The sequence below is a fragment of the Oncorhynchus kisutch genome, linkage group LG10, assembly GCF_002021735.2.
Source record: "Oncorhynchus kisutch isolate 150728-3 linkage group LG10, Okis_V2, whole genome shotgun sequence".
NCBI lineage: Eukaryota > Metazoa > Chordata > Actinopteri > Salmoniformes > Salmonidae > Oncorhynchus > Oncorhynchus kisutch.
The window spans coordinates 15,971,565-15,991,911 of NC_034183.2; the positions used below are offsets into that span (position 1 = coordinate 15,971,565).

The 20,347-nt window shown below is 41.7% G+C and overlaps 1 long non-coding RNA gene across 1 annotated transcript; it reads right to left on the minus strand.

Moving 5' to 3' along the window:
- Nucleotides 1-10,101: 10,101 nt before the first annotated feature.
- LOC109897820 (uncharacterized) lies at nucleotides 10,102-18,986 on the minus strand. Its single transcript, XR_002256277.2, has 2 exons — nucleotides 18,498-18,986; nucleotides 10,102-18,281 (listed from the first exon to the last, which is right to left on the minus strand). It is a non-coding gene; the product is annotated as an uncharacterized LOC109897820 (long non-coding RNA).
- Nucleotides 18,987-20,347: the final 1,361 nt, after the last annotated feature.

Below are 20,347 nucleotides of genomic sequence, written 5' to 3' on the forward strand. Positions count from 1 at the left end.
CGACATCAACAGGCAATATAAGTTAAGAGTTTCAATCATCCTCTCTGCCAATAAAAGCAGGTTACATAACCCTCTCATTAGGCTCGTCCAATTAGGCCTTCACTCAGACCACTACCAGACAGTACCTAGCAAAATTCCTGCTTGAGAAATTGCTCTTTGCACAGAATTTTTACAATTTTAATTGGGAAAAAATAACAGTAAAATACTTCATTGTTAACCCGAAATGATTTGATATTCAGATCAAAATGGCTGCATTGGGCCTTTAACCGTTAAGACAGGGACAAAGCCAGGCCTGCGCAATGCATGCTGGGAAGTTTGGCTGCCAGAGAAAGTGCCCAAGTTCCAGCCAGCGTGGCTGAAACCCTTGCTAAGGCTGAAAATGAAGTTTGAGAGTGGAAATGAGAGGAGCAACAAAAGAGAGAAAGCGAGAGAGAGAGAGAGAGAGAGCTAAAGTGCTCATGGCTGTAGGCTCAGTGTGCTCTTAAAGAGATATTACCACAACATTCCTGAAGCATTGAGAAAGAATGGGACAGTACAGTATAGCACAACTTAGCAGTATAGACAGCATTTAGAATCTTGGTTTACTGCTTTTGTTGGGGTATATTTTTGATAGGGACATTTTCACTATTCAAGATTAAATAAGAATGTACAATGTAACACATTGTTTCATAGGACTGATTACTTTTATACCTGAAGATGCACGAGTTGACAGATTTGCACAAATAATTGTCAATGTTATGTGCAATGTTAAGCATTAATGTGACAAGCTACGGGGAAGGTTTTAGCACAATTCATTTTGAATTAGTTTCCAAATCTAATGCTTGTATAACATACACAAACAGTCAACAATGTAACAACCTTTAATTCAAGTCATATACAAGTTATTCAAATGTTCACAATAAAGTTCAAACATGTAATAATAATGTAATTCCATTTAATAATGTCTCCTATCAACAAAAAGATCCCAAAACATTCTCTCCCACTTTCAAGATAAAAGTGGAAGTTGAATTTGAATTTGGATTTGGAAGTTGAACTTCCATCACAGGTTGTGATAAAAAACAGAAGTCATTTAAACCATGATCACAACAGATCAACTTTTTCCACATAGAATACACTGTACGGTATTCTATTTTATTATCAGTATTGTATTATAATAAAAAATATACTATATAGTTTTGTCTGCGTTCTTAAGGGCCTTCATTTGTCTGTCAGAATAGTGTGGCCGATCCATTAGAAGGAGTGTGGAGACGTGGACGTTGAGCTGTGTGTGTAATGATGGGAGCGGCAGAGAGAGGAGGCTGAATAGAGAGACTGGCACCTCTGTGGCAGTCAGGCAAGGCAGCCTGGTAAGACTCTCTCTCTTAGTCTCCAGACTCTTTAGCCCCCCGTTTGGCTCTCACACATTGTGCCATTCAGCCCCAGACCGTATATTCACCCTGTTCTGAGACTGGGCAGCCTGCTATTGTGCGAGTGAGCTAATTTGAATAGCCTTCAGTATTTTGTGTGAGCAAGTCAGCTCTATTTGCATTTGTTCCAGTCACAAAGGTTTACAGGTCAATTGAGGCAGGCTGGAAAAATCGTACATGCCAAGGAGAGTGTTTTTCTTCTTCTCTCTTTCTCTCGCTCTCTCCAACTCTCTCTCTTTCTCTCGCTCTCTCCCTCTCTCTCTCTTTTTCTCGCTCATTCTTTTTTCCTCTTCCTCATCTTCTATGGTTGTCAGGTACCTCATTATGCAAACTTCACCCCCCTCCCTCCCTCCCTCAGACACAAACACAAACACACTCTCCCTCTCGCTGTTGATTATATGGTGCTAAGGGTCTGAAATACCTTTGTTGGCATCCAGAGTGCCAGCTGGGGATCAGATAGTGGAGAGAGGGGTGTGTGGTGTGCCAGCCTTTCATTCTTGCCCTGTTGACTGAACGAACGACAGACAGACAGGCATGACAGACAGACCAGCTGGACAGACAGGACAGACAGACAGGGGGATGGGCAAACAGACAGGCAGGCGGACAGACAGCAGATGGACAGACATAAAGGACTTACAGGCAGACAGAAAGACAGACAGACAGACAGACAAAGAGACATGGTTGGTAAGGGATGCTGGTGCCAGGCCAGCAAACCAGGACAGCACTCAGACAAAACACACTTCATCACTTTAGCTTACCTCTTTGGGCTCTTCATTGTGTTTTGTGTGTGTGTGTGTGTGTGTGTGTGTGTGTGTGTGTGTGTGTGTGTGTGTGTGTGTGTGTGTGTGTGTGTGTGTGTGTGTGTGTGTGTGTGTGTGTGTGTGTGTGTGTGTGTGTGTGCGCATTCGTACGTGTGTGCCGCCCGTGCGCATGGGGTTGCCAGTCACAGATACAATGTTTGAGCGTGGTCGGGACCTCATATGCGAGGGTTAATATGTTTGTGTGGGTGTGTTCTCCATCTGTCTGCTGTAGTCCAGGCCCATAGTCCAGAGTGAAGAAGCACTGTGCTCTGTATCACATGGTGTGCCGACAGGATAGGGCTGTGTTTGTCTCTAACACTGTGCTGTGCAACTTGTGTTCTGTGTGTGTGTTCTGTACCTCTTTGGGCTCTTCATTATGTTTTGTGTGTGTGTGTGCGTGTGCGTGTGTGTATGTGAGTTGGTCAGTGGTTGGATGATGCTGAGAGGGTGGGCATAGCACAGGGAGGATGTGATGTCTGTGTAACAGTGGGAGCTACCCCATCTCTTGGGAGAATAATGAGTACCTTTCTTAGAACAAAACACTCTTTACAGACTGACATGGGACCAGAATCTTCTATGTGGTAATATTCTGAGGCTCGACAGTAACTCAGTTGAAATAGAATATGTAAAAAGACTGGAGGACCATTCACATGTCATACCTCCATTACCCAAAATCAAATCAAATGTTATTTTTCACATGGTTCGTAAACAACAGGTGTAGACTAACACTGAAATGCGTACATACGGGTCCGTTTCCAATGATGAAGAGTTAAAGGTGAAAAAGTAATAAAATAAAAATAGAAATAGTGACACAAGGAATAAATAAACAGTGAATAACGAATAACAGTTATGAGTAAATATAAAATGGCAGTAATGATCAATTAGCTGAAATAGAAACTATTGAATCTGAAACACTGGGAATTACTATCAGAACCCAAATTACTCAATCAAAGATTCTCACGCTTCTATGAAGAACTGTAAACCTCTGATTGTAGATCTACACCAAGTCAGACTACTGTAAGACCTTTCTAAAATAATTAAGAACTCCTCTTCTCTCAACAGAGGAAGCCACCTCACTGGGAGGCATTGGACAGAATGAACAAAGGCAAATCACCTGGATGGGACAGTATTCTTCAATTAGGTCTACTATTGCTCAACATTAATAATACAGCCGTTCACAAAGTTTAATTTAGGAGAGATGTGAATACAATACTAATTTAGCTTTTGTAAAAAAAAGTGAAGAATGCCACCCAGTGTTCTCACTATTGCCCCCTATCTTTGATGAACACAGATATTAAAACATTAAACTGTTTTCCAATATATAGTCGTCCCATCTCGAGAGGGCTGTATTATATCTCAATGCAGAAAAAGCTTTCGTTAGACTAGAATGGTCATATCTCTGATTTATCTTGGAACATGTGGGAATTGGCTCCAATTTCATTAATATGATAAAAATACTATATGCCAATCCCTTGGCCATAGTTATAACAGGCACTATCTGCTCTGAACCATTCACAATCACTAGAAGCAGCAGACATGGTGATCCAATTTCACTTCTGCTATTCTTATTATCCATGGAACCCCTGGCCCAGGCATTTAGTCAATCGAAGGAAATAACACAAATGTCTCTTAAATCTACTCATCACTTCATCTCATTATACGCAGACAATCTTTTACTATTTTTTTTGTTTTGTTTTGTTTTAATTTCACCTTTTATTTAACCAGGTAGGCTAGTTGAGAACTATCATTTGCAACTGCGACCAGGCCAAGATAAAGCAAAACAGTTTGACACATACAACAACACAGAGTTACACATGGAATTAAACAAACATACACTCAATAATACAGCAGAAAAATATATATACAGTGAGTGCAAATGAGGTAGGATAAGAGAGGTAAGGCAACAAATAGGCCATGGTGGCGAAGTAATTACAATATAGCAATTAAACACTGGAATGGTAGAATGTGCAGAAGATGAATGCAAGAAGAGATACTGGTGTGCAAAGGAGGGACAAAAATAAATAAATACAGTATGGGGATGAGGTAGATTGGATGGTCTATTTACAGATGAGCTATGCACAGGTGCAGTGATCTGTGAGCTGCTCTGACAGCTGGTGCTTAAAGCTTGTGAGGGAGGTAAGAGTCTCCAGCTTTAGTGATTTTTGCAGTTTGTTCCAGTCATTGGCAGCAGAGAACTGGAAGGAGAGGTGGCCGAAGGAAGAATTGGCTTTAGGGGTGACCAGTGAGATATACCTGCTGGAGCGCGTGCTACGGGTGGGTGCTGCTATGATGACCAGTGAGCTGAGATAAGACGGGTTGTTACCTAGCAGAGACTTGTAGATGACCTGACTTGCCGACGAGTATGAAGCGAGGGCCAGCCAACGAGAGCGTACAGGTCGCAGTGGTGGGTAGTATATGGGGCTTTGGTGACAAAACGGATGGCACTGTGATAGACTGCATCCAATTTATTGAGTAGGGTATTGGAGGCTATTTTGTAAATTACATCGCTGAAGTCGAGGATCGGTAGGATAGTCAGTTTTACGAGGGTATGTTTGGCAGCATGAGTGAAGATAATAAGAAGATAATAACCCCATTGTTTTCCCTAATATCTCCATAGTAACCCCAGTGTTTTCCCTAATATCCCCCTAGTAACCCCAGTGTTTCTCCTAATATCCCCCTAGTAACCCCAGCGTTTTCCCTAATATCCTCCTAATAACCCCAGTGTTTCCGCTAATATCCCCCTAGTAACCCCAGTGTTTTCCCTAGTAACCCCAGTGGTTTCCCCCTAAGTATCCCCACTAATAACCCCCTAGTGTTTCCGCTAATCTCCCCCTAGTAGTTAACCCCAAGTGTTTTCCCTATATCCCCCTGTAATCCCATTTCCCCCTAATATCCCCCTAATAACCCCAGTGTTTCCCCTTAATATCTCCCTATAACCCCAGTGTTTTCCCCTAATATCTCCCTAGTAACCCCAGTGTTTCCCCTAATATCCTGCTAATAACCCAATGTTTCCCCTAATATTTTTTTTATTTTTTTTATTTCACCTTTATTTAACCAGGTAGGCTAGTGAGAACAAGTCTCATTTGCAACTGCGACCTGGCCAAGATAAAGCCATAGCAGTGTGAGCATACAACAAAGAGGTACACATGGAGTAAACAATTAACAAGTCAATAACACAGTAGAAAACAAAGGGGGGGTCTATATACAATGTGTGCAAAGGCATGAGGAGGTAGGCAAATAATTACAATTTTGCAGATTAACACTGGAGTGATAAATGATCAGATGGTCATGTACAGGTAGAGATATTGGTGTGCAGAAGAGCAGAAAAGTAAATAAATAAAAACAGTATGGGGATGAGGTAGGTGAAAAGGGTGGGCTATTTACCAATAGACTATGTACAGCTGCAGCGATCGGTTAGCTGCTCAGATAGCTGATGTTTGAAGTTGGTGAGGGAGATAAAAGTCTCCAACTTCAGCGATTTTTGCAATTCGTTCCAGTCACAGGCAGCAGAGTACTGGAACGAAAGGCGGCCAAATGAGGTGTTGGCTTTAGGGATGATCAGTGAGATACACCTGCTGGAGCGCGTGCTACGGATGGGTGTTGCCATCGTGACCAGTGAGCTGAGATAAGGCGGAGCTTTACCTAGCATGGACTTGTAGATGACCTGGAGCCAGTGGGTCTGGCGACGAAAATGTAGCGAGGGCCAGCCGACTAGAGCATACAAGTCGCAGTGGTGGGTGGTATAAGGTGGTGCTTTAGTGACAAAACGGATGGCACTGTGATAGACTGCATCCAGTTTGCTGAGTAGAGTGTTGGAAGCCATTTTGTAGATGACATCGCCGAAGTCGAGGATCGGTAGGATAACCCCATTGTTTTCCCTAATATCCCCCTAGTAACCCCAGCATTTTCCCTAGTAACCCCAGTGTTTCCCCTAATATTCTCCTAATAACCCCAGTGTTTCCCCTAATATCCCCCTAGTAACCCCAGTGTTTTCTCTAATATCCCCCTAGTAACCCCAGTGTTTCCCCTAATATCTCCCTAGTAAACCCAGTTTCCCCTAATATCCCCCTAATAACCCCAGTGTTTTCCCCAATATCTCCCTAGTAACCCAGTGTTTCCCCTAATATCCCCCTAGTAACCCCAGTGTTTCCCCTAATATCCCACTAGTAACCCCAGTGTTTCCCCTAATATCTCCCTAGTAAACCCCAGTGTTTCCCCTGATATCTTCTTATTATCCCCTGAAGATAATAAGAAGATAATAACCCCATTGTTTTCCCTAATATCCCCCTAGTAACCCCAGCATTTTCCCTAGTAACCCCAGTGTTTCCCCTAATATTCTCCTAATAACCCCAGTGTTTCCCCTAATATCCCCCTAGTAACCCCAGTGTTTCCCCTAATATCCCCCTAGTAACCCCAGTGTTTCCCCTAATATCCCCCTAGTAACCCCAGTGTTTCCCCTAATATCTCCCTAGTAAATCCAGTTTCCCCTAATATCCCCCTAATAACCCCAGTGTTTTCCCCAATATCTCCCTAGTAACCCAGTGTTTCCCCAAATATCCCCCTAGTAACCCCAGTGTTTCCCCTAATATCCCACTAGTAACCACAGTGTTTCCCCTAATATCTCCCTAGTAAACCCCAGTGTTTCCCCTGATATCTTCTTATTATCCCCTGAAGATAATAAGAAGATAATAACCCCATTGTTTCCCCTAATATCCCCCTAGTAACCCCAGCATTTTCCCTAGTAACCCCAGTGTTTCCCCTAATATTCTCCTAATAACCCCAGTGTTTCCCCTAATATCCCCCTAGTAACCCCAGTGTTTCCCCTAATATCCCCCTAGTAACCCCAGTGTTTCCCCTAATATCCCCCTAGTAACCCCAGTGTTTCCCATAATATCCCCCTAGTAACCCCAGTGTTCCCCCTAATATCCCCCTAGTAACCCCAGTGTTTCCCCTAATATCCCCCTAGTAACCCCAGTGTTTCCCATAATATCCCCCTAGTAACCCCAGTGTTCCCCCTAATATCCTCCTAGTAACCCCAGTGTTTCCCCTAATATCTCCCTAGTAACCCCAGTGTTTTCTAATATCCCCCTAGTAACCCCAGTGTTTCCCCTGATATCTTCTTATTATCCCCTGAAGATAATAAGAAGATAATAACCCCATTGTTTTCCCTAATATCTCCATAGTAACCCCAGTGTTTCCTCTAATATCCCCCTAGTAACCCCAGTGTTTCCCCTAATATCTCCCTAGTAACCCCAGTGTTTCCCCTGATATCTTATTATTATCCCCTGAAGATAATAAGAAGATAATAACCCCATTGTTTTCCCTAATATCTCCATAGTAACCCCAGTGTTTCCCCTAATATCCTCCTAATAACCCCAGTGTTTCCCCTAATATCCCCCTAGTAACCCCAGCGTTTTCCCTAATATCCCCCTAGTAACCCCAGTGTTTCCCCTAATATCTCCCTAGTAATCCCAGTTTCCCCTAATATCCCCCTAATAACCCCAGTGTTTTCCCCAATATCTCCCTAGTAACCCAGTGTTTCCCCTAATATCCCCCTAGTAACCCCAGTGTTTCCCCTAATATCTCCCTAGTAACCCCAGTGTTTTCCCTAATATCTCCCTAGTAACCCCAGTGTTTCCCCTAATATCCCCCAGTAACCCCAGTGTTTCCCCTAATATCCCCCAGTAACCCCAGTGTTTTCCCTAATATCTCCCTAGTAACCCCAGTGTTTCCCCTAATATCCCCCCTAGTAACCAGTGTTTCCCCTGATATTCCGCTAATGACTCCAGTGTTTACCCTAATATCCACCTAATAACCAGTGTTTCCCCTAATATCCACCTAATAACCCCAGTGATTCCTCTGTATCTGAATATCTGAACCTGACTTGGACAGGGGGGCAGGGCAACCCAGGTTGTCTATACCACACCACCACACCCCTTCCTTTTCCCCTGGCCGACACATTGATGGCGCTCGATACCAGATCCACCCCTTCTTCTCTCACTCCCTTACTCCTCCTCCCTCCCTCCTTCCCTCCGCCCCGGGCAGACCGAGTGGTGGGATCTCCGTTTGCGCACAAAGGAGCCTCCTCTATCTGCATACGCTGCACATAAAAGAGCCTTTTGTCATGGGCTCCGCACACATGATCGTCCGCCTTTCACCCCCTAGAAAAAAGACCACTCTGTCTCCGCCAACCAACTCCACCCCCAATCCCCCAGGCTCCCCAATCCTCTGCAGCCCTCCAACCACTCCCTCCCTACCAAAGAACTTCTTAAACACATTATTAGAAATAAAGAGAGGTATCAGTGAGCTATACATCACTTATTACTGTTAAGTGATTTTCAACATCATCAAAATGCTAGTCAAGTCTTAATTTCTTAGTTTAGGGAGCTCAAGTTTTGCTCTCTCATCCTCCTCCCGCTCTGTCTCTTGCTCTCTCTCTATCCCTCTCTCTGTTTATCTCCCTCCCTCCCTCCCTCCCTCCCTCCCTCCCTCCCTCCCTCCCTCCCTCCCTCCCTCCCTCCCTCCCTCCCTCCCTCCCTCCCTCCCTCCCTCCCTCCCTCCCTCCCTCCCTCCCTCCCTCCCTCCCTCCCTCCCTCCCTCCCTCCCTCCCTCCCTCCCTCCCTCCCTCCCTCCCTCCTCTTGGCCCTTCTGTGCAGCACTCACAGTGAGTCACAGTGGACTAAAGCATCTGCTGTCCTAAAATATAAATGCGCTCTCGTTTTTTGTTCTCCTCTCCCATCTCTGATATTTAAGTGTACTGAATGGGCACTAGTGGTTGGTACCATGCCATCACCCCTATTACTGTGGCAAAGGCACACTTGGGATTGCAGACTGTCTGAGAGCTGCCGGTTTTCACACTGTCATTGTGGAGCCGTCTGTCTTTTCATCCTACTGTCCTGTAGTTCTGAGAGCAGGGGGAACAGCAAACTGGTATGAACCTGTCAGAAAGGACGACAGTTAGTGCCATTATGAGACTGCAGTCTGCACTCCTCGATTTCATGTACTTTATTGATGAGGTTTCGACCCAGGTCTGACCTAATGAAGACCAAAGGGGTTCAAACATCCATAAAATACATCAGAGAATATCGATTGCAGTGTAAAAACATGGCCTTTCAGCAAAGGTGCTTTACTGTAGTTCTGTACTTCTGAGTGCGATGAGCTGTTTTTCTCAAGAATTCAATCCAGTGGCTGCCATTTTGGCAGTGAATGATGACGGAGAGATATTCATTTGGGAAGAGTCAGAGTCGGTTGGGGAGGGGGAGAGAGCGTAAGTAAGGAGACAGGTGTACCACACACTGTCGAGTACACGGGCCATAAAAATGCTCTCCTCAGCAGTTCCTTTGAAACACACACTGCCCTGATGCCTTCACTTTCAGTCCAAATAAGTGTCGATTTTACAACGCTCTTCCAGCCCGTCTTGCTATCGCTGCACAGCCTTTTCAGGAGTGGAAGGATAAGACTGACTTCTCCTCCGTTGTCCATACTGCACAGTGTCATGTCCTCTCCCTGACCCCTGTGGCATGACAGGTCAGGGGCTGTCATGTAGCCGGCTGGGATGGCCTGTGCACAACTCTACCCCACACCCTGATGGGAGGGCCAGGGAGTCATTTATTTTCCATCGCAGACAGACAGGGAACTCCCTGCTTTAAGGTCTATCGAGACATCAGTGGCTTAATTAACAGTGAGTGTGAGACAAGTTACAGAGTAAATTACAAATGTGTTTCTAAAAGATTTGGGGGCGATACTCTAAAATATGGTATGGAGACTTCAACAGAGCAGCTTACAAATGGAAATGTTGTTTAGTTTAATTGTATATTTTTGTTTTTCTCCAAATGTATGTTAATTACACCCATGTAGGTTACTGCACAGAACTTGTACACCATAGAACCGTAATGCAAAATGTTATGACATTTTAATTGACCTTTATATTATTGTACAACGATAAAATAAAATGTACTGTGATGTAATGCAATAGCCCAGTTGTTAATAGTAAACATTGAACTGCTCACCAAAACATTGCCACGTTTGCTCACGTGGATTTGCATCCAACATTATCATTCTGTAAATCTATTGTGGTACAGAAATCAAACAGTCTGATCCATTTCAACTGCGATATTTCCTCAATGAAATGACCTCATTCTGGAGGTGTTGTTAACACTGGAGTAATGTTACTGCTGTAATTGATTCCACTGCCCCAGTAGAACCGTGCTCAGTACTGTTAGAGCAGCAGCTGGTAGAAACTTTACTGAAACAGCAGCTACATTGGACCGGCTGCTACACAGTTTCTTATGCATCTGTTACTTTCATTAGTTTCACTGGTGAGAGTGTGTCTGGGATCAGTCCTGTTCTGTGTCCCAGCCCTCTGTACTGTAATGAAGCCACGTCAGGTTGAGAGAACGGGAGTGTATCTGCCAAGACAGTGAGTGATTGAGGCTTTGTTAGTGTCCTAGGGAGACACAGGCACAGGGTGTGTGTTACTAGATAGAGAAAGAGCATGAAGAGTGTGTGCGTGTTAAGAGGTGTGCGTTATGATGCAGCGACAGCAAACAGGGAGTGTGTGTGACTGAAGTAGAGGAAAAGCACATGGAGAATGTGTAAAGGAGAGTGAGAGAGTGTGAGGAGTGGCGATTAGGTGCGCCGGGTTCGGCTGGAGACAGAAAATCCTCTCACCATCTTCTCGCCCCAGTCTGTGCCGGTAAAGGCACTGTGATGTTGCACAGAGTTGTCCTCGGGCCTCGTTGGCGGTGGGCAAAGGCCCCTACATCACCAGGCTAGCGCCTGGCTCGCCCGCTCTTGGCTTGGCACACAGGAATAATAAAAGTGAGTGGCCCAGGCTGTAGGATATGTGAAGGGTGTTAGCAGCTAGCAGACCTCTCCTCCTCAGAGGACCACAGCAGGCAGAGGGGGAGCTCAGGTATGTAAGAGCCTATGGCCCCAGACTCACACAGGCTGGTGGTGCTGGTCAAGGGCACAGAGGGGGAAAGGAGAATTTACTTGTATTGTTACGCTTCACCAGGTCAGGGGACTTTTGTCTTAGTGCTTTTCTGTTGTTGTTTCTTCTTCGGATTTATGTATGTTACTGAAAGTTAAGGTTGGTTGATTTTTCTTTGTAAGAATGTGCATTATCTTTGAAATATGCATCTGTAAATGTGTTATATTGCATCATATCAATGATTATCACTGTTAAATGTTTAGATTTAGGCCAAATATAATGGTAATTTTTAATTATTCTAAATGCCAGTGATATTTCAAATCATATGAGCTTAGATCACATTTAAACAAAATAGAATCGGATAAAATAACAATGTTATCTTCATTGTAAAAACTTAACTCATGTCTATCCATTTCAATTTAATACTACTGTTGAATTGAACTTGCAACTCACGTGACAAAGGCAGTATAGGGCAATTTCAATTAGAATTTCATGTTAACCGTTCTACTCAAGGTCAAGATCAATTCATTTTGAACTGAACCCTGATATATTATAACCCTTTTTATGGTGAGGAGCTCAGATTCTGACCTCTGCTGTAGTGGTGTGTCTGTACTCTCCACATAATATGTCTGCTTCCTGAAGGGCCATGAGAAGTAGTCCTGACTCGTTGCAATCTGGGTGTCGCCCCGTTTATGAAGGTTGTCCATTCTGAGGTCTGATATCGGATAGGGTCCATTTTGTATTGCAAGCTCCCAAGCTTTCTCTCCCTTCCTCCCTCTCTCTCCTTCTCTCTTTCTCTCAGATTCCGGTGAGACACCGTGAGGTGAGTTTAGCGCTGATGGAATATCATATCTGTTTGTCTTGTTCTTACTTATTGAAAACCATCTATTTTACATTCAGTCACTGTGTTTATTTGTGTGTTTATATGTTTAATTATACAATAATATATCAAATCAAATTTGATTGGTCTAATACACGGGTTTAATAGATGTTATTGCGGGTGTAGCGAAATGCTTGTATATATGTAAGATATGAAGGTATGTATTAGAGCCTCTGTATTAGCTTCTGATTCAAGTTTTTGCATACAAAGGTGACTAAACACCAGCTAAATGCTACTGAAGTTGGATGATGAATTGGCAATCGACAATATAGTCTGCAAAATAATGTTTTTGTAATAGTGTACAGGTGTAAATCTTAATTTGATCACCCTGTTGCAGGCTTTCCTGCGATGTTTATTTAAGGTTTAAAAAGGCTTCTGAAGTTTGTAATTTCCACAAATTTCTAACTTGATTGTTCTATACTAAAAATGTATAAACTCCTACAAAAATGGCCATTAATTATAATCCACATAATAATTAAAATGTCCTGTTGGTGCAGGATTATTTTCCTGGTGTAGCAAACTGGCTAAAATTTCGTAAAATTACTTAAATATTTCCCTGAAAACACATGGTAAAATAGTTGAATTACTATTCTCCGACATACTCAATGCATAAAAACCATAACAAGATGACATTAATCTTCATGACTCTTGAATCTTGTAAGTTATTCCCACATGCTTTGGCCTTGACTTCTCATTCAAAACTTCAAATTTATGAAAAGCATCTCTGTGTAAAGAAAGCATCAATACAATAATCTCACAGCTCATTGTTTAATGACCATAGCATATTGGTTTGCTGGAATTTCACAGATGAATACATTCAAATATACAGATGTAGAGGTTCAAGTGTTAAATGTTACTGATAAAGGTTCATACCTCTTCAATTAGAAGTGAATATATATCATTTGCAGCCTTGCTTACTGTGTCAAATGATACTGTGCAGTTCATTTTCATAAATTCAATGATTATTTTCTACTTGTTAATGTTTTATTTAAAGTAAAGAGAGTGTTACTTGTTGCTTAGCAGGTGCATTGGAAGAGTGAAACAGTTATTCAAAGAAAATAAGTTGGCGTGGAAGTAAATGACTGATACTTTGCCAGAGTGGTGTGTGCCAGCTTATTTCCTTTGAATACATGTTTTATTTGAAAAATATGCTATTTCAAAATCCTTTCAATATAATTTACGTATAAATAATTTGTTCCCATCTTTTTTGAAATTCTGATCATGGGAAAATGCTTAACCTTGTTGGCAGACATTACTTATTTTAGCTTAAAAAACATGTAAATCACAATGTTTGATTGTAGATGAAGGACTTGCTATATGGCAGTTTATTATTGCATCATTTGTTACAATTACACGCAGATGCACCTGATTTTAATTCGACATGTGGTTGACAAATTTCGACAGATTCTTTAGGTTTGAAGTGATTTCTTCTTACCCGGTTGATATTCATTCTTGATTTGTAATATCAGTTATTATCTAATCAATGCACTTCCAATGATGTATTCATTCTATATTAATCATATAGTACCCCCTTGTATATAGCCTCACTATTGTTATTTTACTGATGCCATTAAATTTTTTGTTTACTTCTATTTTCAATTTTTTACTTATCAAATTTTTTACCTAACACTTCTTTTTATTAAAACTTCTTGAAGCATGGTTGGTTAAGAGCTTGTAAGTAAGCATTTCACTGTAAGGTCTAAACCTGTTGTATTCGGGGCATGTGACAAATACAATTTGATTTGATTTGAAATGTAAGCTCTTTGTGGTAAAAAGTTCCACCTTTTTCTATTGAGGTATGTATACAACATATTTTGTGACAGTAACTAATTCATTGTATTATTCATTGCTATAGCTACAGAGTTATTTCTTATGTATTGATATTCTTTCCAAAGGCCCTTCATTATACATAAATTGAAAATGGTATTGTCATTAGAAAGACATTATATCTTCTATTTTCAATTCAAATGAATACTTGACTTTTATAATGTTAAGTTGAGCTGTGAACCCATTTCTAAAAAGAAAACACGTGATGAATAGAACATATTTCACAAATACAATTTTCTTTAAGATTGTACAATATTCAAGTGTACATGTGTACAACAAAGCAAATAGTTAATTCTTAAACATCACCATCTCAGAAATTGATTTCCTCATACACATAATAATCACATTTCATATTTGTTTTTCAGAAGAAAATGGTATCATTACATTATGAGGTATTGCACATAACAGTACACCCAATGAAATGAAACCATGCTTGTTTAGTTTCAATAATGAATATGTAGGTGTAATCTGTCAGGAGATATAGGGTTAAGTCAGCTTCCACTTTTTCACATTGACACAATTCATTTACGTCACCCACTCAATACATATGTAATAATTGAAAATGTGTGAATAAGCATGTGCTGTTGAAAGGGTCTATCGTGTAATATTATCCATGATATCCACACTGCGCATGTCTTCTGTCCACCATTTTGTGATCAGAACTTTATCTAAATGCTCCCATTTTATGAAGTGCCGTGGAACACAGCTCAGTAACACGGAGGATCAATTTGAGGGAATCTCTTGTTGTGTAGGGTGTAAATAAATTCCTTGACTCGTGATCAGTGTGAAATTAAATGTCAAAGATACACATTTGCTAATCATACATAAAACAAAGACTTGAAATTAAACAAAATGCCAGGTATAAAGTTCAATGGTTTCTTATATTTTGTTTCTCATGGCAATACTACTATTAAGTATTACTGTTTGTAATTCAGAATTGATACTCAGTAATTAATTATAGTGATTGGTAAAACTTTGTAGTGTGTGTGTGTGTGTGTGTGTGTGTGTGTGTGTGTGTGTGTGTGTGTGTGTGTGTGTGTGTGTGTGTGTGTGTGTGTGTGTGTGTGTGCGTGCATGCCTGCGTGTGTGCGTGTTATTCTTACACATAGACAGAGAGGGAGAGTGGCGGTCTCAGTCAGCTGCCTGAGGTGACGGGCCAGAGGTCAGGGGTGTTAATAAGACGTGATGTGTAGACCCTGTGAGTGACGTCCCTCGGGGATAATCCCCTATTCAGCATTAGTTAATGTGTTAGTCATCTTTACCTTCTTAAAGCAAACAGCACTGGGTTCCTCATTGGGCCTCCCGTATAACACTTTTGACCCCAGGGTCATGGCCTTTGTTCCCTGCTCGATGGGGAGTGCCCTCAGAGGTCAGGTGTAATAGAGAAGTTGTTTAGACACGTGCCGGGTTGAAGCAAGACCACCTCATAGACTCACTCGGCCCCTGTTCCTAGAGAGGGAGTCCAAGTCTTTCATCCCTGCGTACGTAGGGCCATCCGGCCTTGTGGGTTGGTGCTATCCTCCTGATTAGCTTCCTTTAAAACAGGGTCCCTAATACATTCAGTCACAGGCCAATTTTTCCTTGAGTGGATGGTCAGGGGGGGGGGGACATGGTTACAAATCATTTGTAGACTGCAAATTGACCGCAATAATCCCAAACAGACATAGTATTTGACAAAAACAGAATCATTTCAAACCTTGATAACATTGGGATACGATCACATACTGTATGCCTCTGTTTATGCGTGGGAATACTTGGGAACAGATTTTCTCAATTAAAATCACTTTAAGCTGATGTCCTGGTGATTTTACAGTCTTTTATGTCCAACAATGAAAATTATATAGTTTTTATTTTGTATTATTATTTGTATTATTTTTTATCAGAAAAATGAAATAAAATCACCCGAAGGCCGAAGTTGGCCCGCAGGCCACCTGTTTTGGAACCCTGCTATAGAATATCAATTGTTTCTGTCTGATGTGTCAGCTGTATGTGCCTGGTAACCATGATGCATTGCAGTTTCTGATCCTGCACAGTCAGAAATCTGGCTTGTACTCCTGTTGGTGGTTAATGGGTAAAGGAGTGTAGATCATGTTTGCCTATGCGGCGCTACTGCCCACTGCAATTTCATATTCTTCCTTTCCTGGCTGTTTCCTGTGTTTCTAGAGACTAAAGACAAGCAAACAGGCTCCTAATCATGTGTCATCGACTCTCCTTATGTGACCTACATGGAATACCAAGTGTTAGGTATGACAGCTTTGAAAATACAGAGACCTTGTGACTGTTACTCTGTGACTCCAAATTATGTATAAAAATGATGGAGCACAAAACGTTTTAAAGTGAGGCAAAAAAAAAGACATTTCAATTAGATAAATCAGAGAATGCCATGATTATGCCCCCTGTGCAGAAAATAAAGACGTAGTGTTGTACATAGATCTATCTTGTCGTTCTTTTGCAAAGATAATATGTTGCATTTAGTTTGATCTTCCCTTGACCGACCCTTTTATTTAGTTCATTACTCATAACACATGAGAAAAGCAAGAAGTGAGAATCCACAGCCTACATTTAGCATGATCAGGAATTCTTATTATCCCAAAATAAACATTTGATGTATTACATATTTTTTGTTTACCATGATAAGATCCAACATGCATACTAACAAAAGTTATAATTTTCTGTAGGACCAGTTGGAGAAAATTATATTTGCATGATCTGTTTTTACCATATCTACTAGTGATATACATTATACATAGTGGTTAACATTGAATGTATTTATTAATCTGTACAGCAACTACATATGAAATTGTTGGATACTATTTTAGTTGTTTTGTCATAGATTTTAAGTTATCTAAGACCACATAGCAATTTTCATATTGATTGTGCTTAATTTTTTAAGTTGAATTATGAGTTTGTTATTCCAAATACTTCCTTACAAATGTATAACCAGCTTGTCAATTTAAGGGTTAAAAGACAGAAACTAAATGTGTGAGGATTTTTCCTGGAGTCGTTGTAGTTCACTTTTTACAAAATGTGTAGTACGGGAATACATTTTATTAAGCAAGGTTACGTTTTTAATGTATCACAATACGTTAACATTCCGAATGAAGCCTGCAAATGACTTGGCAGCGTCCGCCATTTCAATGAACATTTCCTTGAATAGGACTGAATGACTGAATCGGTATTCACGTGTCGATAGCTAAGACACATTTACTGACGTGTTAGTTAACTTCCTACTCTGATCATTCTCTCCTTCACCATCCACTGTAGTGAGTTATGTGGATTTGTAGCATTTCAAAACCAGGAACATAGCTTTGACTAACAGGTTGGATATTTACTTTAAAGTTTATTAACCATTTCATCTATTGTGATTTTATCTAAAGATTCTAAGAGTTAATGCTGATTCAGATACATAGCATTCCATAGCATATCGTAATTATTAACAATAGGGTTAAGAAATCCCTTCAAATATACTAAAGAAGGAATAGTTACATTTACCTCCCTGTCCTCCCTCCAAGCTTTTTTTCTGTAGTACTAGGACATGTTTTTTAATGGTATTGTTGTAAAGTTCTTATACACACCTGTGTAAGAAAGCATTCCTTAAAAAATATCTAAGTTAAAAAAATATTAAAATGGCTTAATTTATTATTTGAAATGTGTTTAAAGAAAGCATGGTTAAAGTCATTTATAATTCTAAAACACAACTTAAAATAGAATAATTACATATATAATTACATATATAAATACATTTTGAAATATAATTCATTAGAGACAAATGCAACCAGAGTAGAGAAGAGGGGAACGAGGTAGAGGCACGCAGTCGTAAAAGTTGGCATCCTCCCAAAACCAAAACCCTATCCTCAAGTGAACTTCTTGCAAATGCTGTGCTACGTGCACACTAAGCTAAATTATTACTACAGACCGTTCCAAACCAACAACTAAAACAAATTCATAGTTCCATGTCCATTTTCCCTACTGTCTGTCCTCTACTGAAACTGAGCAGGATTGTGCATACAAAAATACATATTCTTAATATATATCTACATTATCCACAAACTGTATGTTTAAACCTATATGTTTCAACGCAAAGACGTGAGTTTTTCAATTGGTTAAAACGCATGGCGAGATGTGACGTGAGGCTGCGGTGCTTTGGATTGGGTTCTAGGGTTTTAGGGTTCTAGCTCATTCCAATGCAGACACATCCAACCCATTTTGTGTCATTTTTTAAAAAGAAGACTAGAGAGACTGTTAATAACGCCCGAACTTGGTTGCACCATGTCTTCAGTAAGTAAATACAAACAATGTTTTTTCCCTCTGCAGGTCCATTGAATGTGGCCACCTGTGTCTTATTGAACCTTGTCATGAAGAGAGGAGGAGAGGAGAGAGTCCTCGGAGAGAGCTAGCGGAGGAGCCTCCAGTCGGTCCGGTGTTGCTGTGCTGTTCTAACGAGGGAGAGAGAAAAAGCCAGCGATGAAAGGAACCGGGTGGCTGCGTTAGGAAAAGTACCCCTCACAGACTCACTCCGCAGACAAGACGGGAACCCTGCAGCAGCAGCCATGTTGGGTAGTTTTGTCTGAGCTAACCTAACAGCATAAATGTCCTCCACAAACCAACAGAAGGTTACACAGTAAAAGCAGCAAAATGAGAGTTTTCCCCACCTTTCCGTTCTGCTAGGCATGCAGTCCCCTGCTCTCCTCCTTTACTTCTCATGTGGCATTAAAGACACAAGGCATCAAAATAAGTCCTCAAGAGGAGACAGAGATTTTACACTTTTCCTTTTTCTGGCTTTCTCTCTTTTTAGACCTTCTGATACTTCGGGGAGAGAGAGGGGGAGACGCGTGAGCCCAGCCTTTGCCGTTTTTTTTGGAACCAGAGCCAAAAGAGGCAGGAAGTTGTTTTACAATAGCCTTACAGTAATCTGCCACAAGTGGAAAAAGCCAAATGCTGGTCGCAGAGTGGAGAAGGTGGCGGGACAGAGAGAGAGAGAAGCGGGGAGAGAGGAAGGGAGAGAAGGAGCATAAAAAAACTGAGATAGGCAGACACGTGAATCAAAAGAATAATCAGTATGAACTAAGATGGAGGACTAGTCTGCCATGTTGTTTTGTAGTCCTGTAGTACATAATTGTGTGTGTGTGTGTGTGTGTGTGTGTGTGTGTGTGTGTGTGTGTGTGTGTGTGTGCGCAAACAGCAGGGTTTAGGGAGGGTGGAGCGCGTCACGATGCAGGACTCTAGACGATTCTAGGGTAAGGGATACTTTAGACCCAACTACACTCAACAATCCTTTCCTTTTGGTTTTAAATATGATATGTTTTTAGTCAGTACAGCTGTAGTTCCTGGATTATTTGGATAAGCTATCCTCTGCCTTTATATCCAGGACAAATCAGAACCACTCGTGTTTTCTGTGAATTCCCAATCACATTGTAATCACGGCAGCTGTTTTTCTTCCAGAACAGAATGGTTATCAGGCTTTTGACTCCTTGCCAAAATAGCTGTAAGGGTCGTGCAATGTTTAGCCCCTCAGAGTGATCGAGTCAGGGTAGGAGGAGGAGGGTCTTGCTGTACTCTAACTCTACAAACCCTGCTCCTACCCTGCCACGTGCTACACTACAGTACGCAAGTATACGCAACTAGCTTATGTTTTTTGTCTTCTCCATGCTGCTTCCATGCTAGCTGCTGTGGCATGCTAAAGAGTTAATACTCTGTCTTTGAGTTGTGGCTGGCTGCAGGATGCGATCCAGAAAGGCTGTTGCAGCTTGACGACAGAGAGAGCGCTACACTACTGTAATGTACTGTACCAGATAAGGTTAATCATTTAACCTGCTATCAGAACTGTTGCATATTTCAATCCACTCTGAGTGTTTGTCTGTTGATCTCTTTTCTCTCGCTTTTCTCCCTCTCTTTTCTCTCTCTTTCTCTTTTCTCCCTCTCTTTCCTCTCTCTTTTCTCTCTCCTCTCTTTTCTCTCTCTCTTTGTCTCTCTCTCTTTTATCTCTCTCTCCTTCTCCCTCGATTTTCTCTCCTATTTCTGCTCTGCTCGGTAGTTGATTGCCGGGGTGTAGCGTGTGCTAGTATGGCGTGAGTGTGTGCACTGCGTCTGCGCACTGCTGGAGGAGTGGATTTCTGTGTCATTCTTCCTCCTCTACCCCCTCCCACCCGTGCCTGCTGTCCGCCCTCCCACTCTCTCTCCCCTCTCTCTCTCTCTTTCCCTCTCGGCCTCCATCTCCCTTCCTTCATTCCCTCTCTCTCCCTCTCAAGTGCAAATACAGTTCCTTGCCGTGTTGGACGTGTGATCAAGAAGTGTCTGGCTTTCGCGCTCCACCGCACCTCCTATTTCATCATCACTTGAGCTTTTCTCTCCTGCGCTTGCTATCTCCTCTCCTCTCCTCTCCTCTCCTCTCCTCTCCTCTCCTCTCCTCTCCTCTCCTCTCCTCTCCTCTCCTCTCCTCTCCTCTCCTCTCCTCTCCTCTCCTCTCCTCTCCTCTCCTCTCCTCTCCTCTCCTCTCCTCTCC